The sequence below is a fragment of the Poromitra crassiceps genome, assembly GCF_964638095.1.
Source record: "Poromitra crassiceps genome assembly, chromosome: 4".
Taxonomy (NCBI): Eukaryota; Metazoa; Chordata; class Actinopteri; order Beryciformes; family Melamphaidae; genus Poromitra; species Poromitra crassiceps.
In genome coordinates this window covers 11,388,926-11,401,026 of record NC_139626.1, presented here as the reverse complement: position 1 = coordinate 11,401,026, position 12,101 = coordinate 11,388,926, and the positions used below count along the sequence as shown (strand labels likewise).

Genomic DNA, 12,101 nt, shown 5'->3' with positions numbered 1-12,101 from the left:
TGAAGTTTTCTCTTCTGTAGGTGCAGTTTGTTTGCTCTACTCTTTTGGTGATAATTATTCTTCTCAGTCTTTTCACAGCACATCGTGAGCAGCACACTTAAGTTTATGCATTGCAAACACAAACAAAAAAGCATCCATTTGTTCTCTACCACTGCAGTTTTAAAGTTGTAAAAACAAAATACATGCAATTTGAAATCGTACATTTAGTTAGTTTTATTTGACTTGAGTATATCACTCCCTACAGTTAACTGCACTTATTCCCTTTATTGGTTGCGTTCAGAAGTCAGGAAGTCACAGTGGTCCCTCTGTCCACCGCCAAACTCCAGTCGTTTTTACCTAATGAGCTTCTTTCCCATTACACCGGAAGGCAGCATTTAAAGACCAAAAATAGGAGGAAGGTGTGAAGCCAATCACAGCCAAGAAAATACTGAGGACCACCCACTTCTTGCATCAGCCAATCAGTATCGACCAAGGGGCAGCGACAGTTGCAGGAAATTGTAGTTGGAAAAGCACGTTGCTTTAGCTAAGAGAGGTTCTTGACCATTTAATCATCAGGCTAGGAAGACCAGTATTCTGTCATTATGCCAACTGCAAGGTAAGATCAAAATTATAATAGCCTCTAATGGTGCTACAACTCCCGCCCCCCCCCACCCCCAAGGGATCAGGCATACATGATGTGTTGTTTGCCAAATGTACTGTCACTAACTGTCTAACTGTCAGTCTTCCTTTGGGTGGATGGACACTGCAAGATTGTTTGTGTATACAACACCTCTGAGAAAACCTGTGATGTCTGTGAGACCTTCGGCATGATCTTCTAAGTTTGTCCAGGGATGGTTTAATTGAGCCAGGATCTTATCCATCCTGTTTGCAGTGTTCTGAACCAGCTCTGGGCTGCCTCAGGGATAGTGAAGATAAGTTGGGTAATAGATAGTGAAGAGGAGACTTGAGTTAGTTGTCAAGAGCAGACTTTGACCAAAGATTCCACGCAGTGAGGAAAGCTTTCAGCTAAAGAAATCATGGGATGTGGGGGGGATGCAGTTAATTAGATAAGGCTATCAACACAATATCACTTTTATACTTTTTTGGGAGGTCAGCCGCTTGCTTAAATATACTTGAATGCATCATCTTAAATACATTGACACGTGTCCCGGTTGAGTGACACATGAACTGCACGCTTGTACAACATCTACACATGTTTTGTACATGAGAATTGTAGTACACTGGTTTTGTTCATTGGATGAAAATCCATAATTTTGGTCTTTGAAGTATGCCGAAAGTCTTGCTTCAAATTTGATTGATGTCCATTTAATGGTTGGGGGGACGGGGGTCACATTCTTTGGCAGCTTTAAATTTCACTGCACAATATACACTCAATTCAACCGCTAGCTAGCTAGAGTAATCTCTCCCAAACTCTTTTAAATTAATGAATTAGCCTATGCTCAGTAGTGAGTTCAGAACAGTTAGGCTAATGTACAGTATGTGTAACCTAGGCTAGGACTAGGACCCTGCTGCTCTCCTGTAGCCTGTGCATAGTTTCTCATGTGCTGCGCACGTGGTGAGCGTAGAGAGGAGCTCAGGTAACACAGCCATCAATGGCTGTGTTATGGACGGCACGGTGGCTCAGTGGTTAACACTGTTGCCTCACAGCAAGAAGGTCCCGGGTTCTGTGTGGAGTTTGCATGTTCTCCCCGTGTCCGTGTGGGTTTTCTCCGGGTGCTCCGGTTTCCTCCCACCATCAAAAAAAACCCATGTATGTTAGGGTTAATACTCCTGTCAGTGCCCCTGACCAAGGCACTGGCAAAAGAACTGGAGTTGGTCCCCGGGCGCTGCACAGTGGCTGCCCACTGCTCCTAGTTCTAGGAAGGTTCCTAGTAGAGGATGGGTCAAATGCAGAGGACGAATTTCCCCAAGGGGATAAATAAAGGATAACTTAACTAACTTAACTTAACTTAACTTAACTTAATGAAACATGGGTATCACCACGTCTCAAAAGTTTCAGTCGTTCAAATACATAAATAAATATAATAATAATAATTAAATTAAAATAATAATAAATAAATAAAACAGTAACAGGTGTTATATTACAATGGTGTATTTGTCTCTCCCGTCTACAGTAGAGTGGGAGTTTGGACTCTGAAAGAAATGAATAGTACAATGTGCTTTTTGTCTCCCCCACAGTGAAAACACGCTTTTTGGGATGGGCAATCCCTTGCTCGACATTTCAGCTGTTGTGGACAAGGACTTCCTTGACAAGTAAGTCTCTGCAGCTCTTGAACGCAGCAGCCCCTTGTCACTCTGCTATCATCACAGCTCTGTGTTCTGTCTGGCCAACACAAAATACCCAATGTCTCACAAAAGTGAATTCCCCCCCCCCCCCCCTGAAAGGTATGGCCTGAAGCCCAACGACCAGATCCTCGCTGAACAACAACACCAAGCCTTGTGAGTAAGAACATCACTAGCACACTGCATGCATTTATCAGATCTTGGCCTAAGTGTTAGGATGCTGTGGGACCAAATAAGGGATCCAGCAGTCATTCAGAGGCCACTACTAGCATCTTGACATAGGAAGCAGTGCTCAAAATAGCAACGACATCAATCACGTCTCAGTAACTGGAGGCTCAGATACATGACACACCCACACGTCTCCCATACTACTGTACATCTGTCGCTGCTCGAATCAACACGAAAACCAAACTCATTCACTAATCACTACTGCTTCTGTCTAAATAGAACCTCTATAGTTCTTTATTAGCTGCACGCAATGAGATAGACATCAAATATATTTTGGATGATCATTATCCTTGTTTATCCCAAGGGATGATTTTGCTGAGCACACACACATTCTTTTTTCAGCAACCACCCGCTTCGCATTGCAAATGGCTGCTACAGAGTAACATTATAGCCTTCCTGGAAACCATGGTTGCATTGCCCTGAACATGTATATATTTATTTCAGTTTTGTTTTTGCTGCGACCAGCAGCTCTATAGAGAGGCAAAGTGACCGCCTACTTCCTGCTTCAACACTGTACCAGAGATTTTCATCCGCCATTTATTTTCCCATAGACATTTCGTAAAATGCGTATAAAAATAGTTTTACTGGTTCAAACCAAATGGTACAGATATATTTAGAAACAGGAGAGATCGCATAACATTTCACTGGGACCAAAACGTAAAAAAATGCCGGTTTAAAGATTTTTTTTTTTTTTTTTTTTTTTTTTTTGGTCAGAGTGAAATGTTCTATGGTCTCTCTCGATCATAGCGTTAGCTGAACCGTTTGGTTCGACGAAGTACAACTATTTTATAAGCATTTTACGAAATGTCTATGGGAAAATAAATGGCGGATGAAAATCTCTGGTACAGGTCGGTCGTTCTGTTGGTCGGTCGGTTGGTCCACAAACATTTCCCCACCCTTTGGCGGCCACAAGGGGGGGAATGACTATACGTTTTTGCCATTCATAATAAGCATATCACATGTTCCATACTTGGGATGTGTAAAAGTCTGTTTTGTGAGAATCGAGAGTTTGTCTTATCTGATGTGTTCCAAACAAAACACAATTAATGAATAAAAGACACGAGTATCTGGAAAAGCTGTGCATTGCATATACAGCAACATTTATTATTTTTATTTTTATTTGTTCTGGGCAAACTGAGCAATTTACAAGTCAACCACAAGGCTCTCCAACAATTTGAATATTTATCAATTTGAATATTTTGTTATTCTGTGGTATTCCATCTGTCTGTTACTGTAAAATAGTCTGGGCATAAAATCAGCTTTGTTTTCCCAGAGAGACATGAATAAATATGATCAGGCAGTCAGCTTATGGAGTAAGGTTTATGGCCCCATCGAGCACACTGGTTTTTGTCTCATGGCTCCTCTAACACGAATGGTTGCAGATATCCTAGTGGATGGACACATAGAAACACAGTCAGGCGTGCACGCACGCACGCACACATGCACACACACACACACACACACACACACACACACGTCACACACACACACACACACACACACACACACACACACAGACAACACATATCTGAACATGGCATGTAATTAAGTTCAAAAGACATCGTCCATGTTTTTCCTACTAAGGTTTTTTCTTGGGAGTTTTTCCTTGTGTGCATTTAGAGCAGCGGTGTCCAAACTTTTTTGAATGGGGGCCAGATTAGATTATGTGAAATTACCGGGCCGGCTGCTTCTTGCATCATGGGTTATATATATTAAAAAAAATAAAAAAATAAAAAAAATACATAGGATTTTGTTTACCATCTGAAAACATTAGTTCTGCCTGTGTTGTTCCTACTTGGTGCTTGTCTACAAAGTGTATGATAGTGCCGTCATCGTTAGGTGGTTGATTAACCGATACTGTGTGGAGGGCCACATATAGTCTATTTTGAGAGACAAGCCGAGGGCCACTTAAGATCGGTCAAAGGGCCGCATCTGGCCCCCGGGCTGGACTTTGGACATGCCTGATTTAGAGTCTAAGGCTGGGGGGTGCCGCTATGTTAGGCTGTAGAATAGATAGATTGTTTGTCTTGCTTAAAACCTGCTACTTTTTTGTGTGCCAATTTCAATTGTTGCATGTTCATTTGTGTTGACTTCCTGTAGATCTAGCTAGACACATCCTCTGTAAAGTCCTTTCAGACATGTTTGTGAATTAGAGCTATATATAAATAAATAAACACACTTGAGCTTGTATTCCTGACAATGAAGCCTGTGTACTTTGCACTGTGAAAACGGCTGTTTGGTGCATTTCTATCAGATGGCTATTCACTATCAGCACAGGAGGTCATGCGTTGATAACATTGCGGGCCTTGCCCTGGTGTTGGCTTACTGATGTCCAGTACAACCTCAGGTTCTGGTGTTGGCTTACTGATGTCCAGTACAACCTCAGCTTTGTCAAGTCATATAAATGTTGTCTAGGGTGTATTTAACCCATTGATACCTGATGCAGCATTTGCGTGTATATCCCTCATTTGTGTGCGTATCCCTTTAAGACCGCGAACCGCGTTAACGCGGTTCGCGGTCTTAAAGGGATACACACACAAATGCTGCATCGGGTATCAATGGGTTAATAGATTGACATGATTATAAAGCAGTAATGAATGAACAATGGACACACCAGTACTCTGGATCATCTGTAACGTACAGCAGGCTAGCTGCTCAGCCAGGCCCCTGGTACATGACAAAGGGGACACACGTGGACGCTGGGCGGGCAGCAGAGTAGCATCATCAGCATTGTTGTTCTCTTCCAGCACAAAAAGATGGCTGTGTTATCTTTGGCCCCACAGACACACCGTGTCCACGCCACACACACACACACTGTACAAGGTCAGGGCGGGATTAACGCGCGGAATGTACCGCTTAATTCACAGCACTATGCTGCCCCCCCCCCCAAAAAAAACAAAAGTAACATATTACATGTAATATATTACTTTTAGCAGTAACTCAGTAATGTAACTTATTACCAATAGGATTTCAGTAATATTATACCAGTTATTTTGTCAAGTAACAAATTGAGTTAAAAAAAAATTTAATCAAAGCATATATTTTAATAGATACAATCATTTCCTTATCAAATGGTGTGTTTTTATGCAAAACAAAACTATAAATGAGAATAACAAAGGAAAAGGATAATATTTAGAATTTTGGACACTTTACACTGACTTTAAGACACTTTAACTCATTGAGTGCCAGCCACTTTTGGAGAACGGACGCTCCCAGTGCCAGAGTTTCAGAGCGTTTTCAGTGATTTCTCGAGGCCCACAGAATATTGTGTGATATTACTATGTAAACACCGAACACGCACAAAGAACGATGAGACTCTATTGTATCAGCAGCAAAAAAAAGTTTATTGATATAATTTTCCGTTCTTTAGTTATCAGCCGGAGAAGATAGGTCAAAAACAGAAAAAATTGGCGTTTCCATCTAGAAGCTGAGATATTGTAGCCTGGTAAACCGCCCGTCACGTGAACTCACATTTCATTTGGTTCTCCGTGACGGTCTGGACCCGCACAGGCAGTTTAAGATGATTGGTCGAGCCATGCCGGCCATTGCCGGGCCGGCGAATCAGCGGCGGCCGTAGGCGGGCAGGCTCGTCTGGGCAAGTAGTGGGTACATGGTCTTTGTAGTTCTTTTCACTCGTCAACATCGCGGAAGTGACAGGCAGTCTGAATGAAATTGAATGTAATGTTCCCAATTCTATGTATTAAATTCTAAAAAACGACCCTCAACATTTGGGAAGGCTAAGCCACACAACTAGTTCGTTATAATCTAACTAAATGCTTCGAAGGTGACTTTACGACCGCGAGGACTCAATCAATGAATACCACGGAGATCATCCACAGGCACCTTCCGCGATCTGATTGGTTGAAGTTAACACCCACCAGCGGTGATAGACAGATGGGTCATCCAATCACCTGCCAAGTAGCTTGGACAAAGTGCCCGCCTCCGTCAGCGGGTCTGGTGACTTCAAACCCAGATCGACTGGTTTAGTGAAACCTATGTGGAGCTATACCGTCCATCTGGCAGCGTCAGGTTAGAGATATTGAGCCTTTTGTGAAATATAGCATTTCAAGCAAATCACTGACTCTGAAGCTAATATTTTCTGACCTGAAACATCTGAACAGTAATTTCCTTCAATATAACAGCACCCCCACCCCCCTCTACTGCAAACTCCTCCTCCGTGGGTGTGGCTCTGGTGGCTCTGCTCATTCTGAGTGCTGCGTGTGTCAGGCGAGTCTCTGCTGCCTGGATGGCGGCCGCTCGTCGGGGGAGTCTGGATCGGGCTCGCTCGTTGCTGGGGTTTCGGTTGTGAGCTGGGATGAAGCTGCGTCCGATTCTGGGCTTTCTGGGCTTTCTGCTGCGCGTTTCAAAGTGTGCTGCACCCAGAGTCTATTTTCGGAGCCCCCCACCGTTGTGCGCCGGCTCCCAGCGCGACAGCGAAAAGCCAAACGATTCTCATGAGAATGGTTTCATCACGGCTTTTTCTGCTGTTTTTCCTCGCCTTTCTCTAATCTGGAGAGCACTGTCGCCACCTAATGGGTCCGTAAAATAGCTTTTACACATTCAACATGCACCATACTTTCACAGGAGATGGATCTGGCTTTGATCCACGTCCCACCGTCAAAAAACGCAATTGACGAACATACTCGTCCTTGGCACTCTACGTTACTAAACCAATTGACGAACATACTCGTCCTTGGCACTCAATGAGTTAAATTATTTTTCGTGATGGTTCCGGGGCGGTGATGTCATTCTGCTGCTACTGTTATTTTGGTGAAAGTAATGCAAAAGTAGTGTAATAAGTAACGAGTTACTCTACACAGAAAGTAATGTTGTAAAGTAACTGATTACTTTCAAATGAAAGTAACTAGTAATATGTAGTGTATTACATTTTGAAAGTAACTTGCCCAACACTGCCCCCCCAAGCCCCATACACACACCGCAGCATAATGTCCGTCACTTTATATCTCACTCCACACGCTAATGTGGCATGTGATTTGTCATAGTTTAGTACAAGCAGAATTCACTTGTTTGAATGCACTGTGCACTATAGAAAGTATATAGCAGTCCTAGTTATTATAGAACAATATGGTTGAAATCAATGTCATAAGGAGTTTTCTCCATATCAATATATATAACGATATATTGTTCATGTATGCAAAGTCACGTGAAATAGTCAAATGAATGGGGTGTCTGGGTAGTGTAGAGCAGAGGTTCTCAAATGTTTTTCAGCCAAGGACCCCTTACAAGATAGAAAATCTTCCCGGGGACCCCCTCATATTGATTTGTGATTTTGGACTAAGCTTAATTGTTTCCACGGTAACGTGCTTGACTCTTAAATTTATAGGTTTGTTACATTAGAATGTAACCCATGAACCATTTTAGATTTAAAGGATAAAATATTTTCATTGAACTATGAAGCTTTTGAAAGAAAAAAAAAGGTATATTTTTATTTTCCTGAAAACTTTTCGCGGACCTCCTTGCAAAGTCTCGCTTACCACCGCCGGGTGGAGACCCGGGTTCACTTCCTGGCAGCGGTACTTCCGGCGTGGTCAGACGTTCCAACAGACACAATTATTGGCAATTGTCTGTTGGTGGGAAACCGGCAGGGTATGAGTCCATGGTCGCTGCACTAGTGCCTCCTCTGGTCGGTCGGGGTGGGAGGGGAACTGGGGGGAGTAGTGAGGTGAAACTCTTTGCTGTCAGGTTAGAAGAAGCGGCTGGCGTCTGCACATGTATGAAAGGAAGCATGTGCTAGTCTACCCCCAGATCGGCAGAGAAGGTGTAGCAACAACACGGACAGCAGGGTGAAAATGGGAGGAAAACCTGGGGGGGGCGAATTTAATTCAAGTTAATCTCTGAATCAAATGCTAATGTTAGGTGTGATGGCAAACAAACCTGAAATTTTCAAATAACTAGCCTAGGCACCTCGCGTGCTACGCTCGCTGAATTCCGCGGCCTCGGCCACAGCTCGGCTGCTGCGTGGCCTCGCCTGCCCTATTGGCTTTAACTTTGCATCACTGATGACATAGTCTCGTTGGCAAGCCTCCTCTCCCAGCTTCCGTCCGAGGAGTCTGGCGCCGCAGGTCTGCATAACTGGGATAAACCCTCCCCTGCTCTACTCTGCTCTCCCGTTGGAGCGACTGTTTCGGTGGCAGCCGGATGTCCGCTCCCGGCTTATTACAAACTCTGTCATTGGCTCCGACCATGTCAATCAGAGCGGCTTCCGCTCCCTCCTCCCTGTGTGTCGCTGTAGTGTAAATAGTGCCCTGCCGCCTCAGTGAAAACAACAACGCTAACTAGCTAGCAAGCTAATGGCAGAAACTTACACGCTAGCTCGTTGCTACACGCTGAAAACGGCGAATTGGATTGTTGAAAATATTTTCCAAGGGCACTGCTGCTAAGCTCCGCCCATCGCAATCCCACTATGGAGACCTGCGGCGCCAGACTCCTCGGACGGAAGGGAGAGGAGGCTGGCCAGTGAGACTACTGATGACATCACTTACTGATGACATCACAATGATGTCACAATGTCTATGACGTCATCAGTGATGTCACAATTGCCCGAGTGTAACCAAAAACCACAATTGCTCGAGTGACATCACTGATATGTCACAATGCCTATGACATCAGCAGTGCCTATGACATCATCAGTCATGTCAGATGGTCTTGGTCAATAATGATGTCACTGATGACATCACTGATGACATTGTGACATCATTAGTGGGACAAAAATTGAAACAAACAGTGCCCACTTGAAACAAACAGAGCTCACGTGCTCCCTTTTATATAATAATAGATATTCCTACCAGATACGTCATTTTATCCATTTTGAGTCACATTAGCTTGTCATCAGCAGAAATGTGTGCAAAGATATTAAAATATCTTCATATCATCAGGATATGATTGCACTGAAAGACGACAAGCGATCATATTGAATTGTAATCCAGCCGCCCTACCTAGTTATTAAACATAGTGCATTGAGCTCCAGGTGATAGTACTGCCTTTATATGAGCCATTGTTGTTCCATTAATGATGATGGTGGTGATCAACTGCAAAGTCACTCACTCACAAGCTTATTGATCCATGGCTGAAGAGTCACTCACTCACAAGCTTATTGATCCATGGCTGAAGAGTCACTCACTCACAAGCTTATTGATCCATGGCTGAAGAGTCACTCACTCACAAGCTTATTGATCCATGGCTGAAGAGTCACTCACTCACAAGCTTATTGATCCATGGCTGAAGAGTCACTCACTCACAAGCTTATTGATCCATGGCTGAAGAGTCACTCACTCACAAGCTTATTGATCCATGGCTGAAGAGTCACTCACTCACAAGCTTATTGATCCATGGCTGAAGAGTCACTCACTCACAAGCTTATTGATCCATGGCTGAAGAGTCACTCACTCACAAGCTTATTGATCCATGGCTGAAGAGTCACTCACTCACAAGCTTATTGATCCATGGCTGAAGAGTCACTCACTCACAAGCTTATTGATCCATGGCTGAAGAGTCACTCACTCACAAGCTTATTGATCCATGGCTGAAGAGTCACTCACTCACAAGCTTATTGATCCATGGCTGAAGAGTCACTCACTCACAAGCTTATTGATCCATGGCTGAAGAGTCACTCACTCACAAGCTTATTGATCCATGGCTGAAGAGTCACTCACTCACAAGCTTATTGATCCATGGCTGAAGAGTCACTCACTCACAAGCTTATTGATCCATGGCTGAAGAGTCACTCACTCACAAGCTTATTGATCCATGGCTGAAGAGTCACTCACTCACAAGCTTATTGATCCATGGCTGAAGGGTCACTCACTCACAAGCTTATTGATCCATGGCTGAAGAGTCACTCACTCACAAGCTTATTGATCCATGGCTGAAGAGTCACTCACTCACAAGCTTATTGATCCATGGCTGAAGAGTCACTCACTCACAAGCTTATTGGTCCATGGCTGAAGAGTCACTCACTCACAAGCTTATTGATCCATGGCTGAAGAGTCACTCACTCACAAGCTTATTGATCCATGGCTGAAGAGTCACTCACTCACAAGCTTATTTATCCATGGCTGAAGAGTCACTCACTCACAAGCTTATTGATCCATGGCTGAAGAGTCATTGATCCATGGCTGAAGAGTCACTCACTCACAAGCTTATTGATCCATGGCTGAAGAGTCACTCACTCACAAGCTTATTGATCCATGGCTGAAGAGTCACTCACTCACAAGCTTATTGATCCATGGCTGAAGAGTCACTCACTCACAAGCTTATTGATCCATGGCTGAAGAGTCACTCACTCACAAGCTTATTGATCCATGGCTGAAGAGTCACTCACTCACAAGCTTATTGATCCATGGCTGAAGAGTCACTCACTCACAAGCTTATTGATCCATGGCTGAAGAGTCACTCACTCACAAGCTTATTGATCCATGGCTGAAGAGTCACTCACTCACAAGCTTATTGATCCATGGCTGAAGAGTCACTCACTCACAAGCTTATTGATCCATGGCTGAAGAATGTTGCTGAAGTGTTCTGATAAATAACATCATCATCATAACTAAAAAGGCCACGACAGCCCCGCCCTCCCTCCCCCCCCCCCTTCATCGCCCCCAGAGGGCCGGATATGATTGGAGGCACTGAGCACTGTGGCCATGTCTGCAGTCAATTATCTGCTCACTGCAGAGCTTATAAAATCCTGTTGTGTGCTGAGAAATGGCCTAGTAGTGTTACACTGTACAGTGGACACCATCAACCTCCCTGACTAGGGACTTACCATCTTTCTTCCTGAGTGCGCTTGCAACTTAGTCATTTAGTGCCTTTTCGCTTTTTAATTTATACCGGGGCAGTCTCACTGAGAGCAATGCTCTCTTTTTCAGGAGCGCCCTGTTCACATTCACACACACACACACGTTCACACCTGGAAGCTGCCCAGTACAACCACAGTCTGATCTGCTGGCCACTGATCAGCTCCACTGGAGCGGTTGGGGGTTAAGGGCCTTGCTCAAGGGCACCTCAGTACCTCAGTGGTGGTAATGAGGGAGGGGCAAGCGCTGCCTTTTCACGTCACGTTCCCCACCCAGATTTATCCTGCCGGTCCCGGGGATTGAACCGACGACCTTCCGGTCACAAGCTCGCTTCTCTCTTTTCACTGAGTTTCAACTGGGTTTCATTATTAAGGTTCTTGACCACATGTCATTCAAGAGCCATTGCCATGCAGTTACATCTCAGCCACAGTGCACATAATATAGTGACTGCTAGACTCCCATACCCTTGGCCTTATTACTCTCTCTCTATATATATATATATATATATATATATATATATATATATATTTATATCAACATGTGAATATATTGCTGCAGCAAAGACAATACTGTCGTGGTGGTTAGTGAGATGCAGATAAAGACGGCTTCGACTAGACGCGGGTTTGTCTGAGGAAGTTGGAGCCTTTTGAAAATGGGGTATAGGAAACCAACTGAACCACGGCACTGCCTACAACCTCTGCACCACATTGCACTAAATGACTGTTTTAGTTGATCAAATACTTTGGGTCTTGCTGAGGCACCAGTGTGAGTTGAACAACT

General features: G+C 44.0%; 1 protein-coding gene across 1 annotated transcript in view; it reads left to right on the top strand.

Moving 5' to 3' along the window:
• The window catches only part of adkb (adenosine kinase b), a 136,384-nt gene that overhangs the window by 1,135 nt on the left and 123,148 nt on the right, over positions 1-12,101 (top strand). The window contains exons 2-3 of the mRNA XM_083634681.1: positions 2,179-2,253; positions 2,386-2,439. The gene's annotated coding sequence lies outside the window, so the exon portion shown is untranslated. The remainder of the gene's footprint in view (positions 1-2,178; positions 2,254-2,385; positions 2,440-12,101) is intronic.